Below are 15,909 nucleotides of genomic sequence, written 5' to 3' on the forward strand. Positions count from 1 at the left end.
TGTGTTGAAGACACAGCGCACGGTTTTGCTTAGGGGCCATTTTAAGGAAGGAGCATCTTTTGAAGGGATCCAGTGTTAAAGTAGCCTCATGCGATAATAGACAATTTGTGAGTTTTCTCCATGTTATAGGGGAATGAGTAGGGGCCATTTTTAAGGGAGTAGCACAAGAGCAACAACTTGTTGAATTATTCTGTGCGAAAGTGGTTTTGAGAGTTAAAAGGAAAGGTCACTTTGGAGGGGACTTGTTGAATCCCATTGTAGCAAAAGGGGACTAAATGAATCCCATCATGACAAAGGCAAAACCACTTCTGAAGGAGCCATTTTAAGGAAGCAGTGCTCTGGTGCAGAGATCTTGAAAGTAATAAGAATACTGAAGTGGCCTCATGTGTGATTAGAGACAATTTGTCTGACTTCTCTGTGTTATAGGGAAATGAAAATACCACTCCGTGACCAAAAAGTGAAAATCACTGTGAACGGTTGACCTTCAGAAAAGGTTCTGGAAGCTCTGTGAGAGTCCCCTATGCCAAAGAAGAAGGGAGTTTTGGTTGTCACTCATCTGGAAAGAACATTGAGCTGGAAGCCTCAACAAGGATTTTGTGAGTTTACAACATTCTGTCTAAAGCCTGATCTCTCCCACCTACATTGTGAACTTATTTGCATCAATTTCAAGCCTACATGTCAACACTGAATTTATGAAACTGAATTTTGAACTGTCTTTCGAGAATGGTGCCTTGAGCTGTAGTGGTATGGGGTATTCCACACACACATAACTATATTTGTGCATTGTTGGGAGTTGAGTAGATACATTTAGATAAATTATATATGGTGTTAAATTATCGTTAATTAATAATTAAAATATTATTTTAAATATAACACTGTCTGGGCTAATTTCTATGGCTTTCATCTGGAACATAGCAATCTACACTCTCTTGAGTGCATTTTTTAAATTATTATTGCAGGTACTCAAGTTTATTTTTTTGTTTTAGGGAATTTTTGGCAATAATAGCCAAAATTCACTTTAACTCCATCAAAAAAAATAGAGACAAACAGCACAGTAAAAGACCCTTTCAGCTTATGAGCCCATGCCGCCCAGTTACACCCAATTGAATGACAACCCCAGTATATTTTGAAGGGTGGGAGGAAACCGGAGCCCCCCACCATGGAAAACCCACACAGACACAGGGAGAATGTACAATCTCCTTACAGACAGCACAGTATTCAAACCCCAGTCCCGATCACTGGCGCTGTAACAGCTTTGTGCTAACCGCTACACTAACTGTGCCGCCCCAATTTTACCTCAGGTCCGGGATGCAAACTGTCATGTCCAATGATTGAAGTAGTCAGCCTTAACCTTTTATAGTGAGTTAGAGAAACTAAGAAAAATCGAGCAGTATCCTTTGCAGAAATCCTAGGCATTTAGGTTAGTTTCAGGTTTTCAGATTAGTCATGTATAAATTTCAATTTCCAAACAATCTTCTATTTGGGGCAGTAGTAGAGATTTGTGGTGGTTGAAGAGTGGAGCATTGAGGTGAATAACTGGATAATTTTCTCAGTGGGTCTGGAATAATACCAATGAATGCAGAAACATAAGTACCATTTATGCTACTGTATAAGGCGGTCCTTGAATGTTAAAAATGTCACCCCAAAATCTGGAACTGTCTTTTACACCAAGTATAAATTCCAAACCTTAATAGCGAAGTCTCAGCAGTACCTTGTGGTACCCATCCACCCAGTCTGACCGCTGTCGGCTCTGTATAGGCTTTAAGCAGCCATAAAGGAGCTGACTGTAGTTTATTTTAAAAATAAGTTAATAAATTAAAAACCTTTACTGGGTAATTAGCTTTGAAAAAATTGTAAATTAGTAAATTAAATGTGCCTAGCAGTATCACTCCACTGGTCAGCAGTAAGTGCCAGACTTGGGGTAGTCTTATACAGTGAGTATAGCTCAAAACCTACTTTTTAAGTAGAAATTTGGGGGGGGGGGGAGGTTCTCTTATATGGAGCCATCTTATATACTGGCATATACGGTATGTTGGTATATGTGCCCTTTTGGCCATATAGATGTCACATATAGTCAGATTCCTGGAGGGATCAATTGGTATTGAGACTGCAGGACCAATATTATAGAGCAAAACTCAAAAATAAGAGTAGTGAATGTGGAATTTTCTGCCATTGAAGCAGCAGAGACTGCCACATTAAATGTATTTAAGATGCAGAGAGATTATTGAATAATAGGGTGAACTAAGAGTTATGGGGAATGGGCAGCCATGAACCTATTGTGCACTGGGCTTGAACCTCATCAATGGTTGAGAAATTCAGGGGATTAGGACATTTAACATGTCACAATCCTTCTCTTGTCACTGTCTACATTTGGCTATTCTGAGATTGTTTAAAATGGTCAGAGGCTAAGTAATTCACCTCAGTCACCTGACTTGTGAAGCTTGACCCGGAATGGCATCTGTCCATCATTCTCCATGGATGTTGCCTGCCCTGCTCACTTCCTCCAACAGTTTGTACTTTTTGTTCTAGATTCCAGCATCTCCATTCTCCTGTAATCATTCAGGTGATATACTTAATCCTATTCATTATTTCACCATTAGTGATCTCCCAGACGATGTTGAGAGAAATATCAACAATGGTAGAGCTGGTGAAAACTAAGTGAAGTCGAATTATCCTTAATTAATGGGCCGTGCAAATTGCTACTTGTGTGATATTTTTCAGTCAATAGCAGCTGACATTATCAAAGATTTTGCAAGAGGAGCTCAATATTGCTTCATTGCCAGCCATAAAGGAATTGAGGATGGTTGGGACATGAGCAAGTCCTTCTAATGACAGCCCAGGACTGTGATAAATGACTTTGAAGATTCAAGATTCCTTTATTTTCATGCAATAAAACAGGTGTAATATTAAACAAAATTTGATTTAGTCGCTATCAGCAGAAATTGACAGGCACTTCTTACAGTCAGAGAAAGAGAAAGAGAAGCAAAAGAGAGTCACCTCAGAGTCACTGGGTGTCCGTCATTTCACCTCCAGCACTCCCACAGACTCCACAGTCCCACAGACTCCAGTCCAAACCATCGGCATCCCGAGTCCAGATCTGAACTGACATGATCAGGAAGCCTTCATCACCCTCGCTACCCTCAGGCATCCCGGTTCTGATACCTGGTTCTCTTTCAGCCAGTCTCCAGCCATCCACTCCCTGGTCTGAGTCCTTTCATAGCAGTTGCCAACAGCCTGCAGCCTCCATGAGTTCCATGCCTCGAGTTGCCTGTGTGTTCTTCAGCTGCAGAGCCCCTCACTGGTCTGCAGCAGTGTTCACTGTCCATGAGTCATCTTTTCTGCTTCTCCTTTTCAAACAGGGGTTGGTCTCACTTTTTTCTGATGCCCTCCGTCCAGTCCTCTGCTTGCCCGGAGTCTGCAACCCCTCGAGGATGCAGCTAAACACAGGCACCACCATCTTGGGCCCAGACCCCACAGTAGCGGTATTTTAAAATAAACCATTGTTGGCTCCTTTAAAACCTGTAACGAGCCGTTGGTAGTTGGACTGGGTGGTAAAACCCTGCGCAAGAGCACTGTGACTCCTCTCTCCACTCTTCCCAGGTCCACACCAGCAGCAGGCTCTGGTGCAGCTGCCATTTTTCTCTACAACTATTATAATCTTTTTTTTGTATGGAAGGATGAATACAGTTACTGTAAAGTTTCTGTATTAACTCAGATTTTGCTGAGCCTTTTGGTGCCATGGTTACTTCACTGCTTCCTTGATGTGGAAGATAGCTCCTCTCACCTTCTGTCAAGCTTTCAGTTCTGAACTCCATGCTGGTTTCAGACTATGTCAAGATCAAGAATAATGTGCTTCTGTTAAGAGTTAAAATTAACCTTGCATCTGGGCATGGCTGCATTTAAGTGCAGATCAGAAGTTTCTTGTTGCATTTCTGGCTGCTGGAATGTCAACTCTTTTCTCTCAGTACATTGTAATGGGATTGCATGCATCATTAGCCAGAGGTTGCATTGATTTAATTTTGTGTTGAATGAATGAATACAAATGAGGCACATTTCATTTTAACCTGTGGCACACCCTGGGACTGCTAGATAAATAAAAGAAAGATGACCAAAAGGCACTTTTACACAGCTGCTGAAGAGTAGAACATTTTAGGAAATTTTCTGCTCCAGTGGCAGTGTAAACATGTTGAGACGGAATTTATTATGTGAATGTCCATCCCATAATTTTTCCACTGGTACCCCTACACATTTTTACAGAGCGATTGCAGACTAAATTGACTGCAGCCACTCCATAAGAAACAGGCCTAATCAATATGACATTCCCGGTGACGCACTCCTGACGCGTTCAGCTCGTGATGGCAACTGAATGTGTTCATTGTACGTGCACAACTTACATCTCCGCGTCATGAAGGCATGCAGGAGATGCAGGACAATGGTTTGATCACATAAAACTAAGCAAAATAGCTCCCACCTTAGCAATGGACTGAAAATGGGGAGACATACCTCTTCTTTCCTGAGTATCTTTTGGTGGCGTCCATGGGGTGACGATGTGCGTTGGACGCACGTTGTGCCACCGAGTCGACATCCACCACATCTGTTGGCGGGTCCACCCACATTCACCCTCCAACAAATAGGAAGGCTGTGTAAAAGTGCGCCTGTGTAAATGACCACATCAGAACACACCAGAGGTAAGTATGCTCATTTTTTTTTGAATAATTGAGCTGTTTCAGTGTAAAAATGTTAAAAGAGAAACAAGGAGGCAAAAAAAAACTCTGCTACCAAGTTGAAGAAGTTGGTTGTTAAAAGATAGTGTAATATTTCCTTTACCTTGAGCTTCACTGACATCAGCATAAAGGAAAAGATTTTCATAAATCTCCTTATCTCCACATCAGAGGTTTTCAAACTTCTGCTTTCCACTCACATACCACCTAAAGTAATCCCTACGCCATAGGTTCTCTATGATTAGTAAGGGATTACTTAAAGTGGATGTGAGTGGAAAGAAAAAGTTTGGAAACCACTGCTCTAGATCAAAAGAAATCTTTACCGTTTTATGAAGACTGACCACCTCAATTAACCTATATTCCACCTCCATTCAATGCAGGAAACAAAATCAAAGTCAAAATCTTAAACAAAATGTTTCAATGGCTTTGGGTGCTGGTGAAGGTTTGGGGGGTTTCTAAGCCAACTAAGTTTACAACATTTTGCTCCCTTCAACTCACCAATATCCATATTCTGTTAGATTGCCTCCTCTCAACTATTAAGGGAGAAACGGATTGCCAATTAGCATTCATTCATCACCCAATTACTCTGACATTTCAGTACTCATTTAACTTCAATACTTTTTCCCCAACTTTTGAAAATTCAACTGTGAAAACAAAATGAACGCAGAGCGACAACTGAAGACACAAAAAGGAAACCTGACAATAAAATGATGTGACATGAAAAGGATTGCTTATGGTATTTTGACCAAGTTTATCTTTTGTATTTTGGAAGTTAGTTTGTATATTCTGGAGGTTGGCTTCACTCCATTGAGATGGTTATTGACTGTGTCACTTTACATTGGATCACAGAAGAAAACCGAGATCAGGAGCACTAGCTTCAGTTTGCAAGTCAGAGAATAGTGTTTATCCACCGGACAGTGGAGGAGCAGAGCAGGGACCAGGGGACAGGTGGCCAGCTGACATGAAACCAATCACAAGATGGTACCCATGAAATGGAATCCACAAGCAGAGGTTCATTTACTTGTCATTCTTGAACACTGCTATCTCAAAAGCATCAAGGTATCATGTCAAATCATGCCCTGCCTGTGGAGTTGGTGGATATTGTTATCACTGGTTGTCATATTCATCCCTGTCCTCAATGATCAGTCTCTGGATCCTTGCAGGACAGTGACAAGTGTATCCAAAATATTTGAGTTCATAGCACAAAAATACAGGGCGCTCCATAATGTTTGGGACAAATACATTTTTTTCTTTGATTTTCCCCCATGATTCATCGTTTTAAATTTGTAATCAAACAATTCAAGTGATTAAATTACACATTCCAGATATTATTAAAGTTATTTGTGTACATTTTGGTTTGCTCATGTAAAGAACCAAGTTCCTTGGACTTCACTTAACTAGTGACTTATTGCGGACACTCCTCAGTAGTCGGGAAGGTACAACAATGACTGTACTTCCTGAAAAGATTGAAACAGGCAAGGCCACAGGCCACCATTATGTCAACCTTCTATAGGAGCTCTAAAGAGAGCAACCTAGGTGGCTGCATCACAGTGTGGTTCAGTTGCTGCAGAGAAATGGATCAGAAGTCAATCTACAAGACCATAAGAGTGGCAGGGAGGATCACTTGGATTCTCCCACCCCACCTTCCTATCGACGTGAACTACCGAGATCGTTGTCTGAAGAGGGCATGCAAAATCATTGATGATACAGGGTTGTATGCGATGTCATGCATGTTCTCTGAAAATAAATCTAAAATCTGAAAATCTGACCAATGTCTGACATTTGTATGCCTTTTGTGTAATTTGTCACTTCTCAGCTGAGCCTGAATGGAGTTCAGGACTTGACGCACATAAGTGTGAACAACTTCTTTATATTCGGACTTGGTGAATGAAATGGAACACTATGCAACTCTCGGTCACTAATTAAGCCATGTAAAATGATTTGTAGCAAATTGTAGTAAGAGAATATTTGTAGCAAATTCCTTGACTGAGGAGTTCAGATTCCAACAACCACAAAAATCATCCTTTTGAATAGATGTGGTCCAGCCAATGTCGTTCTTACCCCGACTAATATAGTTTCCAATTTTATACAGACAATGTAATTGCTATAGTCACCAAATACTACCTTCTTGTCAAGGGCAGTCATCCTCAGCTTGCCTCAAGAATTCAACTGATGATATAGTCACCAAATACTACCTTCTTGTCAAGGGCAGTCATCCTCAGCTTGCCTCAAGAATTCAACTGATGATTGAACCAAGGTTATAATAAGACTTTGTGTAAAATGGTGTGTGGGAAGAGAAAAGTTCGGTGGGTTCAAATAATAGCAGGAATGGACGCAGGCTGAATGCAGAAATAATCTATATTTAAAAACATGTAAGGGGATCGCCACAGGGATAACACACACAAGTATTCTCAATCACACAACACAGTACAACCCATTCACATCTGACTAATACTACCAATACTAGCAACTATTTATACAGGGTTATCACAACCAAGGTCTACAATATGCTACCTGCTGTCTAACGTGAGCACTGCTCAGAAGCAATCTACAACTACAAGAGTATAAAACAGCCTCAATCCCTCTGTAGTGCACCAATGAATCCTCCAGCGTTGTCCATAGCTGGATTCGTCTCAAGGCCAAAGAACAAAAGAGGAAGAGCTACTGCATGTGGTAGACTTTATAGTTCAGTAAGCTGGAAGATCCAGCCCAGGGAGTCACTACATGATCAAAAGAGCAAGTGGTCAGGTGTGCACTAATGGATGGGCAGAATCCTAACCTTGATTGGCAGGTGATGCAACTTCCAACTAGGTGCCAGATGGAGAGATCACGTGACCCTCCACAATCCACATTCCAGCCAGAGAGGACACAGCCCTCCACAATCCACACTCCCACCAGGTTCCAGACGGAGAGGTCACATGTCCCTCTACAATCCACAGTATAAATGGGCCTGGTAGAACTCACTCTCAGTAAAGGCTGGCTGTTTATTAATATTGCTGGACATCTTGAGCACTCTGTTTGTGTTAAGCTGCTCTACTAGCTATGTAAAGTTCTCAATATTCGTACAACTCCCAAGATGCAGGTGAGGTGGATTTTTCAGGTTCATTTCACCTGATATGCTATTGTCAGGCCAAGATCCTGAATTAATATAGGGTGAATTGCCTTAAGTAATTTTGATTTCTGTTGTAGTTTAACACAACTGATTGACTTGCTTAACAAGATTATGAGTTATTCATCCAGATGTGGGTCTGGCGTCATAAATAGCTATGAATGGAAGAGTTGTTCCTGAAAAGATGTTGGTGAATAACATGAGGGATTAAAGCGATACTGGCTGGGGTTTTTTCTCCTGGTGTGTGGAAGGCTGAGGGTGACCTTACAGATATATATGAAATCATAATGTATATAAATAAGGTGAATGGTCAGTCTTTTTCCAAGGGGAGAAGACTCTAGAGGGTATAGATTTAGGTGAGGGGAAGATTTGAAGGGGACCTGAGGGATAACTTATATGCACAGATGGCAATGGGTATGTGGTCACAGGAGGTGGTAAATGTAGATTCAGTTACAACATTTAAAAGATATTTGGACAGGTACATGGATAGGAAAGGTTTGGGGGGATATGAGCCAACTGCAGGCAAATGGAACTAGTTCAGCTGAGTTATATGACTAAAGGATTCTATTAAGATAAACAATTGGTTTCATAGTTATGAATAACTGATTCTCGGATTTTTTAATTAAAGATTTATTTGGATTAATTGTGTTTAATTTCACCATTTGGGATTGACTCATGTCTCTAGATCAGTGGTTGTCAACCTTTTTTTTTCCACTCACATACCACTTTAAGTAATCCCTATGCCGAAAGTGCTCTGTAATTAGTAAGGGATTGCTTAAGGTGGCATGTGAATGGGAAGGGAAGAGTGAGAATCACTGCTCTAGACCCAATTGTTACTGAAATATTTTGCTTAAAAAAATTGTCATTGGCCCATTTCCTTTGGAGTTATGAAACCATGAACATAATGAGTCAATTAGGCACGATTAAAACAGTGGTTTTCAAACTTTTTCTTTCCACCCACATACCTCCTTAAGCAATCCCACCGAGCACCTATAGCATAGGGAATACTTAAAGTGGTATGTGAGTGGAAAGAAAAAGGTTGAGAACCACTGTATCCTCTACTCCCTTGTCATCTCTCACAGAATGTGTAAAATCAAGGACCAAAACCCTCACATTATGTATGAAGATTCACAGTTCAAATTATTTCTATTTTATTTGCATGCACGATATGTTATATCAATAGTATTTTCATCAAACACAAAGATTATTTTATAAATTCACTTGATGGTCAAAGGCAAGAATATGTGGCATAACCAAGATGTCAAAAGCATGAATAGTAAAATTCCATTCATCATTTCTTCTTGCTCTAATGTGTGAGTCCGCCCTTGATTTAATCAAAACAATATACATTATGTCCTTTTCCCTGATCCATATTCCACTACTTTTGCTAAATTAGGAATTGATTCACAGGACGAAGTGAATTTGATGACCCACATGAAGAAGTTATTTTCTCTTGTGCTATTTCAGCTCCTGGAGCCTTGAGATTGTAATCACCTGCTTTGTTCTTGTTACTCCTGGTGTCCAGTAAAATAATTCTCCCTATCCATCTTGTCAATTCTTGTGTTTGTTTTTCAATCATTTGGTTTCATTTTGCCTTGATGAAAGGTTCTCTCTGACATTATCAGGTCAGCAGAGGCAACAGCAGTTTAGAAATTTGAACTTTGTTGTCGCTGTTTGAACAAGAGTGGTTGAAGCTGCAACAACTTTAGCAAATGAAAGGGAAAGGGAAACTGCTGACATGTTCTCCAGAGTAGCACATTTACGTGTGATACAAAGAATAAAATTTAATCACAGGATGTGGTGTTGTCATGTGTGTATATAGGCACCACCTCATGATGTGCCTTGCTGTTAAACCAGAGTTACACATTATTGACCTGATATTCCTGGTACTCTCCAGTTAGTACAATAGCAGGAAGCTATCAACTCTCCCAACTTTGTTCAAAGTCCAGCCTTGAATTAATAACAATTGAATCTATTGGATATTCTTCAATATTAGAGTGGTTTGGCAAGAAAATAATTCAGGCATAAAAACTGTTTGGCACCCCTAAGGATCACTGTTCTTTTGAAGTTATTGTGAGAATCTGACAGAACTCTGCGGTCATGAAACAGAACTGGCCTCAGGCAGTAGAATAGACAACTGTAATGTGGATTTGTACTGGTAACATAACATTAAAAGAGAATTGAAGTGTACACAAAAGTAATTGCCCTTCATGCATTTCAATTGATTTAATAGTGAAATTAAAGCAAGACAGGCACTGTTGGTCGGCAACATGGTAGAAGACTGTGCTTAAGGAACAACACTTCAGAGTACAATGGCATGTTAGGTTGGGAAAGGAAACGAAAGGGGCAGGTTAAGTAAGAAGGCAGTCTGCCTGCGTGCAATCAGGCTTGGGAATCTTTGACGTTTTATAGAAAGAGAATGGAAACTTTATTTTGGCCAGTAACCTTCTACAGTTTTAGAATTTGGAATACACAAAGAGAGAGAATGAAAGTAATCTTGCACACCTCTGATGCATATCCAAACTCACTCCCTTTGTAGCTTCTTGTTTTAAGAGATAATATCAAAGTTGGAACAGTACTTTAAAACAGCCTTTAGAAACAGTAGGGAACTATAAACTTCAGAAATTGGGCAAAAGTGTAGATGATTTTAAGAACAAATGAAAATAAGGAAAAGGATCAGGAACAAGTCATCTATTTATTTGAGCTTCTTGTGCTTTTTATTTAAACAGTGGCTGATCTTCTACCTCACTACTATTTTTCTGCACTATTTCCCAAATCCCTTGATCCCTTTAACATTCATGAATCCATTGAGCTCTGTTTTGAATGTCCTCAACATCCAAGCCTTCACCACTCTCCAGAGCAGAAATCTCTATAAGTTTTTAGCACCCTCTGAGTGAAGACAAATTCCCTCATCTCAGTCCTAAATGGTTTATTCCACTTTCTCAAACTGTACCTCCTCAACATGGACACCTCCACCAGAGAAAACATATTCCCTGTATTCAACCTGTCAAGTAGTTTAAAACTTTTGTAAGTTCAAATGAGATATCCTCACTTTCTTCTAATAATCTATTCAAGCAATCCTCAAACCGCAAGTCAGCCATCCCTGAAACCTGTTTAATGATCCTTTGCTCTTCACCCACTCCCCGTCCATCCACTTTGCCCCCCATCCACAAACACAAACTCCAAGTGCTCGGCAGATCAGAAGATTAGTTATATAGCAAGTATTTGTAAATCTCAACAAAATACAACCAATAAAAGATCTGATTCTAATGCAACCTAAGTGCAAAAATGGATTTAATTGTATTCCACAATCCCTTTTTGTTGATGTAGTCACTGTTTTTGTAAAGCCCTGTGTAATGACTGGTGGTTCCCAAGCATTGCTCCTTGAATAGTTACGTGGTGAAAATCATGCCCATTATACTTCTCAGTGGACAGAAACCACTCTACAATTCAGGGAGAACTCCTTCAGCCATTGAGAAGGGGCAGATGACAAGGAGCCTGGCATTGACTTTCCCAGTGGAAGCCAGCAGGGAGAATCCTCTGTAGCTTTCATTCTTGGACTTGGTTCCCATCTTGAAGTTGGTCAAATTACAGCACTTCTGATATTCTCTAGTATATCCTCTTCTTCACTTACGTGATATCCTGCATTTGTAAATCAAGCTCACTGCTGAGCTTTAGGACTTCAGCTTAGAGTAATGGAGTCAGGGTCGTGGAGAATAAGCAGCATAGAAACCAGACCCTTCAGTCCACTAAGTCTGCGTTAATGCCAACCACCAACTTACATTACTTCTAGATGAATGCAATTTTATAATCTATACATCCCCACCAAATTCTACCACACCCCTGTACACTAAGGGCAATTTGCAGTGGCAAATTATTCAACCAACTCACACATCTTTGGGATGTGAGAAGAGCCCTAAACATCCAGAGGAAACACATTCACAGAGGAACATGAAAACTCCACATAAACAGCATCCAAGGGCAGGATTGAAGCCAGTCATAGAGTTATGAGGCATGGCTCTCCTTGGTGTGCCACTGTAATACCTTGAGGCACTGTCTGCACCCATGGTCTTGTTAGAGTAAGAATATAGACTTTACATCTTCTTTTTGGCCAGGAATAGCAATAAAGCTGGAGCAAATATTTTTCTGTAGAATTCAGACACGGCCACATGTCAAGGAAAGAATTGTTTCTGAGCATAGTTTCCCATGGCTGTTGACTGCTTCTGTGTCTTTGATCCATTCACCTCCCATCTTGGCTGTCGGTGAGATGTGCCTTTGGTGTTTGGGCCCTCTGTTGCTTTGGCAATACTATAGAATCTATGTACGTCAGGCTGTTAGCGAGTTGCTGAGCCTCCTGCACTCTTTCCATCCACATTTGATCTTTATTTTCACTCATTTCTGCACAACCAAAATAATCTTATTAGTGCAAAAGAAGCATTGGTGTTCCCCACCATCACAGTGTAAAATTAAAATCATTTAAGAGCAGCTTTGTACAGACAGAGATGGGTTGCCTCAGTCTGAGAGTAGATGGTAATGAGCTGAAACTTTGAAAGTCTAGATTGATGTTATCTTAAGAGAAAAATAAGCAGAGAATGTCGCTGATTTATGGTCTTTTTTGGGAATGATTATTTTAGGTTGTTGCCTGGTTTAGTGATGATGTCGACACCATTGAACGGACTTCCAAAGAGGAATGAGAAATAGATTGAAACTCAACAAGAAGGATTTGATCAATGTAAGTACAGTTTTAGCCCCAAGTTTGTCTGAGTGCATGAAGACACAGTGAGTAGTTTGCCATATTGCTTCTAGTTATAGTATAAGCATTATCATCACTTGTTTTGCAGATGATGGACAAATAAAGCCAACAGCATTTAATTTTGTTTATTCTCAACAAAAACAAATAAAACTAGACACAACTCAAGAAGGAAGCTCGAGTGGCAGCACCCAGTGAAACATAAAATCCATCAATTCCTGCTGGGTGGACCTTTTATTCTTTTCAAGAAGAAGCAGAAATGATTATTGGTAATCCTTGGCCCTAGAAGCAGATTGTAAGATGCAGGGCTGGGTAGTTCAGTTGTTTAAATTGCAATTATTCACAATTTTGTCCATCAAATGAAAAAGTAATTATTGAAGATTTAAGTCAATGTGGGGCTTCAGATTTCAACACTATATTGTGTAGGTGAGCATTTAAAGAGGTTTTGAAGAGCCCATCCTTTAATTCTACATCCCACTCTCACTTTGGTACCTCCACATTTTATCTCTTGCACTTGCAGCGAAGTTCAGTGATAATGAAGAATTACGTCTCATGTTTCCTATAGTTGTGGCCACTTGATCAAGTGCAATTGTCTGTAAAGTGTTGTTATTGTTCCAGATATATTTGTGCCTCAATATTTTGTGACTCCCTTCAATCTCTCACGAAAAGTGTTTGATTTCTCTAAAAATCACTTTTACTTTTTCATGAAAATAACATTTTAAAAAATGAGGCCATGAAACAGGATCATGAAATGCCAGTTATTTTGGTAATGCAGGTGCCAATTTCAATGAAAACTAGTGAGTGCACATTTCTAATGCCTCCTCCTTATGCTAGTTGGCAGTTGATCAGAAACCAACTCTAAAATTGTGCAGTGACAACTGTGACGGATTATAGATAAGTTTTGAGGGGATAAATTGGGGCAGGGTTTTTAGTGTAGGTCACATACAAACACTTTAAAATGGATCTTATTTAAAATACTGCTCATGGTAGACAAGCCAGGACCAACAGTCTTTCCAAAATCTTTGGAGAGTGCCCAAGAGATTTCACTAATAGATTGTTGTTTACAAAAAGCAACAGATGAAATAACTTGTCAAAGCCGCATTCTGTCTGGAGTGGAACTTGCTGTTCTAGGCAGGACACGTGGTTTTGCAAGCAGAAAGAATCAAACAGGCTTTTTCTCAGAGAGAGAGAGAGAAAGAGAGAGAGAAGGAGATATCAGTTCTATAGTTTTACAGTCAGCAGCAGCAACTGGGACTGGAACAGGACAAGCTGGCAAGCTTGTGGAAAACCCCATTTGGAGGACGGGTTGTGAGTGCTTAGTTCAGCCTGGCCAAAGCCCTTGTGGTTCATGCAAGAGGAGAGGACTCTCTATCTAATGTTTCACTTGAAATAAGGGAAACAAAAAGGAACTTTGTGGTAACCTGAAAGAAAGAGGTTATCCTCTGGAGCACCCTGATGGGGCAAGTTTCTTCGGCAAGACACTGAAGTGGCTGATTAAAAAAGGAATCAGTTGTGGGTGTCAGTGTACAATGAATCTCTCTCTGAAAACTGACAAGAACTTTCCTGAGTGGTAACCATTTACCTTTCAAGCCAGGTAAGTAAATATGTGAAAGTGAATCTAATTGGACTCGGGTCACATTGCCAATTGGGAGCTTTCCAGGTGTATATAGAGAAATAGGCTTCAGATTCTTTTTAAATCCTGTTTCTCCTTATGTGCACATAACAGTATAAGCAGCATTGAATATTACCGAAATGGCCTGCAGATGTGCATGCCAGGGAAGATGTCCAGAATCCTCTGAGTGTTAACATGTACACACCCAGAGGACACAGAAGTATAGATATGATATGTTGGCACTGAACTCTTCCATCTTGATTAGCAATTAGCATCAGCTTTCTGGCACCACGTTATGCTTATCTATCAGTCTTCTGTGGTAAGACCAGTCTACCACAGGAACAGGCCTTTGGGCAGATGTACCTGCGCTGAACAATATTCCAAATAAAACTAAAACTCTGCTGTTTGAACAAGATGTACTCATACCTCTCTATTAACTGCACATTCAGGTATCTATCCAAAGCCCTCTTCGATGCTACTTTCACAACATCTACTGACAGCCTACTCCAGGCATCTATCACACTGTGTATATTAAACAAAATTGCCTTCCACATCTCCCTTAATATCCACACCATCATCTTAAACACATGTCCTCTAGCTTGTAACATCTTCACTCTGGGAGTAAAAGATTCTGACTGTCAACTCTACCAATACCTCTCATAATTTTATAAACATCTATCAGGTCTCTCCTCATTCTCTGACTCCTGTGAAAAATATTGTCTATCTTCTCCCCATAACATATCATATAACCATATAACAATTTACAGTACAGAAACAGGCCATGTTGGCCCTTCTAGTCTGCACTGATTTACGTGAAACTCCACTAGTTCCACCTACCCACTCCCATGCCCATAACCCTCCAATCTCCTATCATCCATGTACTCATCCAGCCTCCTCTTAAATGACAGAATTGACCCTGCCGCAACTACTTCTTATGATAGATCATTCCACTTAGCCACCACTCTCTTGAGTGAAGAAGCATCCTCTTATATTACTCCTAAAGTTTTGCCCCCTAACCCTTAACACCCTCTAATCCAGGCAAAACTCTTCTGTAAACCTCTTCTCAGTGGCAGATTAACCATTAGGCTGAGTAGGCTGAAGCCTAGGGGCCCAAAAATAAGAGGCCCTGCCACAACCACTGGAACACCAATTTTCATGAAGTTTTTCCTCCCCTCCTCCAAACAAACACCAACAGGAGTATTTCCAGCACATACATGGCATATAAATTTAGAATATATGAGGGCATCATGCCCAAAGGCTAATAAATTGAACAATTTCACTTTATTCTATTCAACGGCTGTGGGGAATCCGGGCAAGATCAAGTGGGGACTGCTCAGCCTAGGGCCCAGGTGGTAGTTAATCTGGCACTGCCTCTTCTTTGACTTTCCAAAGCCTCCATATCCTTCTTGTGGTCATGGTGGGGAGCTGGCTGATGGAGGACCTCAGTTTTCTTCAGGCTGACTTCCAGGCCAAACATTTTGGCAGTTTCTGTAAAACAGGACGTCATGCGCTGGAGAGCTGGCTCTGAATGGGCAACTAAAGCGGCATCGTCTGCAAAGAGTAGTTCACGGACAAGTTGCTCTTGTGTCTTGGTGTGAGCTTGCAGGTGCCTTAGATTAAAGAGACTGCCATTCGTGCGGTACCGGATGTAAACTCCGTCTTCATTGTTGATGTCTTTCATGGCTTGTTTCAGCATCATGCACGACATCGAAGTACT

General features: G+C 40.5%; 1 long non-coding RNA gene across 1 annotated transcript in view; it reads left to right on the forward strand.

Annotated features, from left to right (window-relative positions):
• The first annotated feature begins 457 nt into the window (after positions 1-457).
• The window catches only part of LOC138741676 (uncharacterized), an 84,985-nt gene continuing 69,533 nt past the window's right edge, over positions 458-15,909 (forward strand). Inside the window, exons 1-2 of the long non-coding RNA XR_011343657.1 lie at positions 458-596; positions 12,465-12,562. This is a non-coding gene — a long non-coding RNA (uncharacterized lncRNA). The remainder of the gene's footprint in view (positions 597-12,464; positions 12,563-15,909) is intronic.

This window comes from Narcine bancroftii, chromosome 8, assembly GCF_036971445.1.
Source record: "Narcine bancroftii isolate sNarBan1 chromosome 8, sNarBan1.hap1, whole genome shotgun sequence".
NCBI lineage: Eukaryota > Metazoa > Chordata > Chondrichthyes > Torpediniformes > Narcinidae > Narcine > Narcine bancroftii.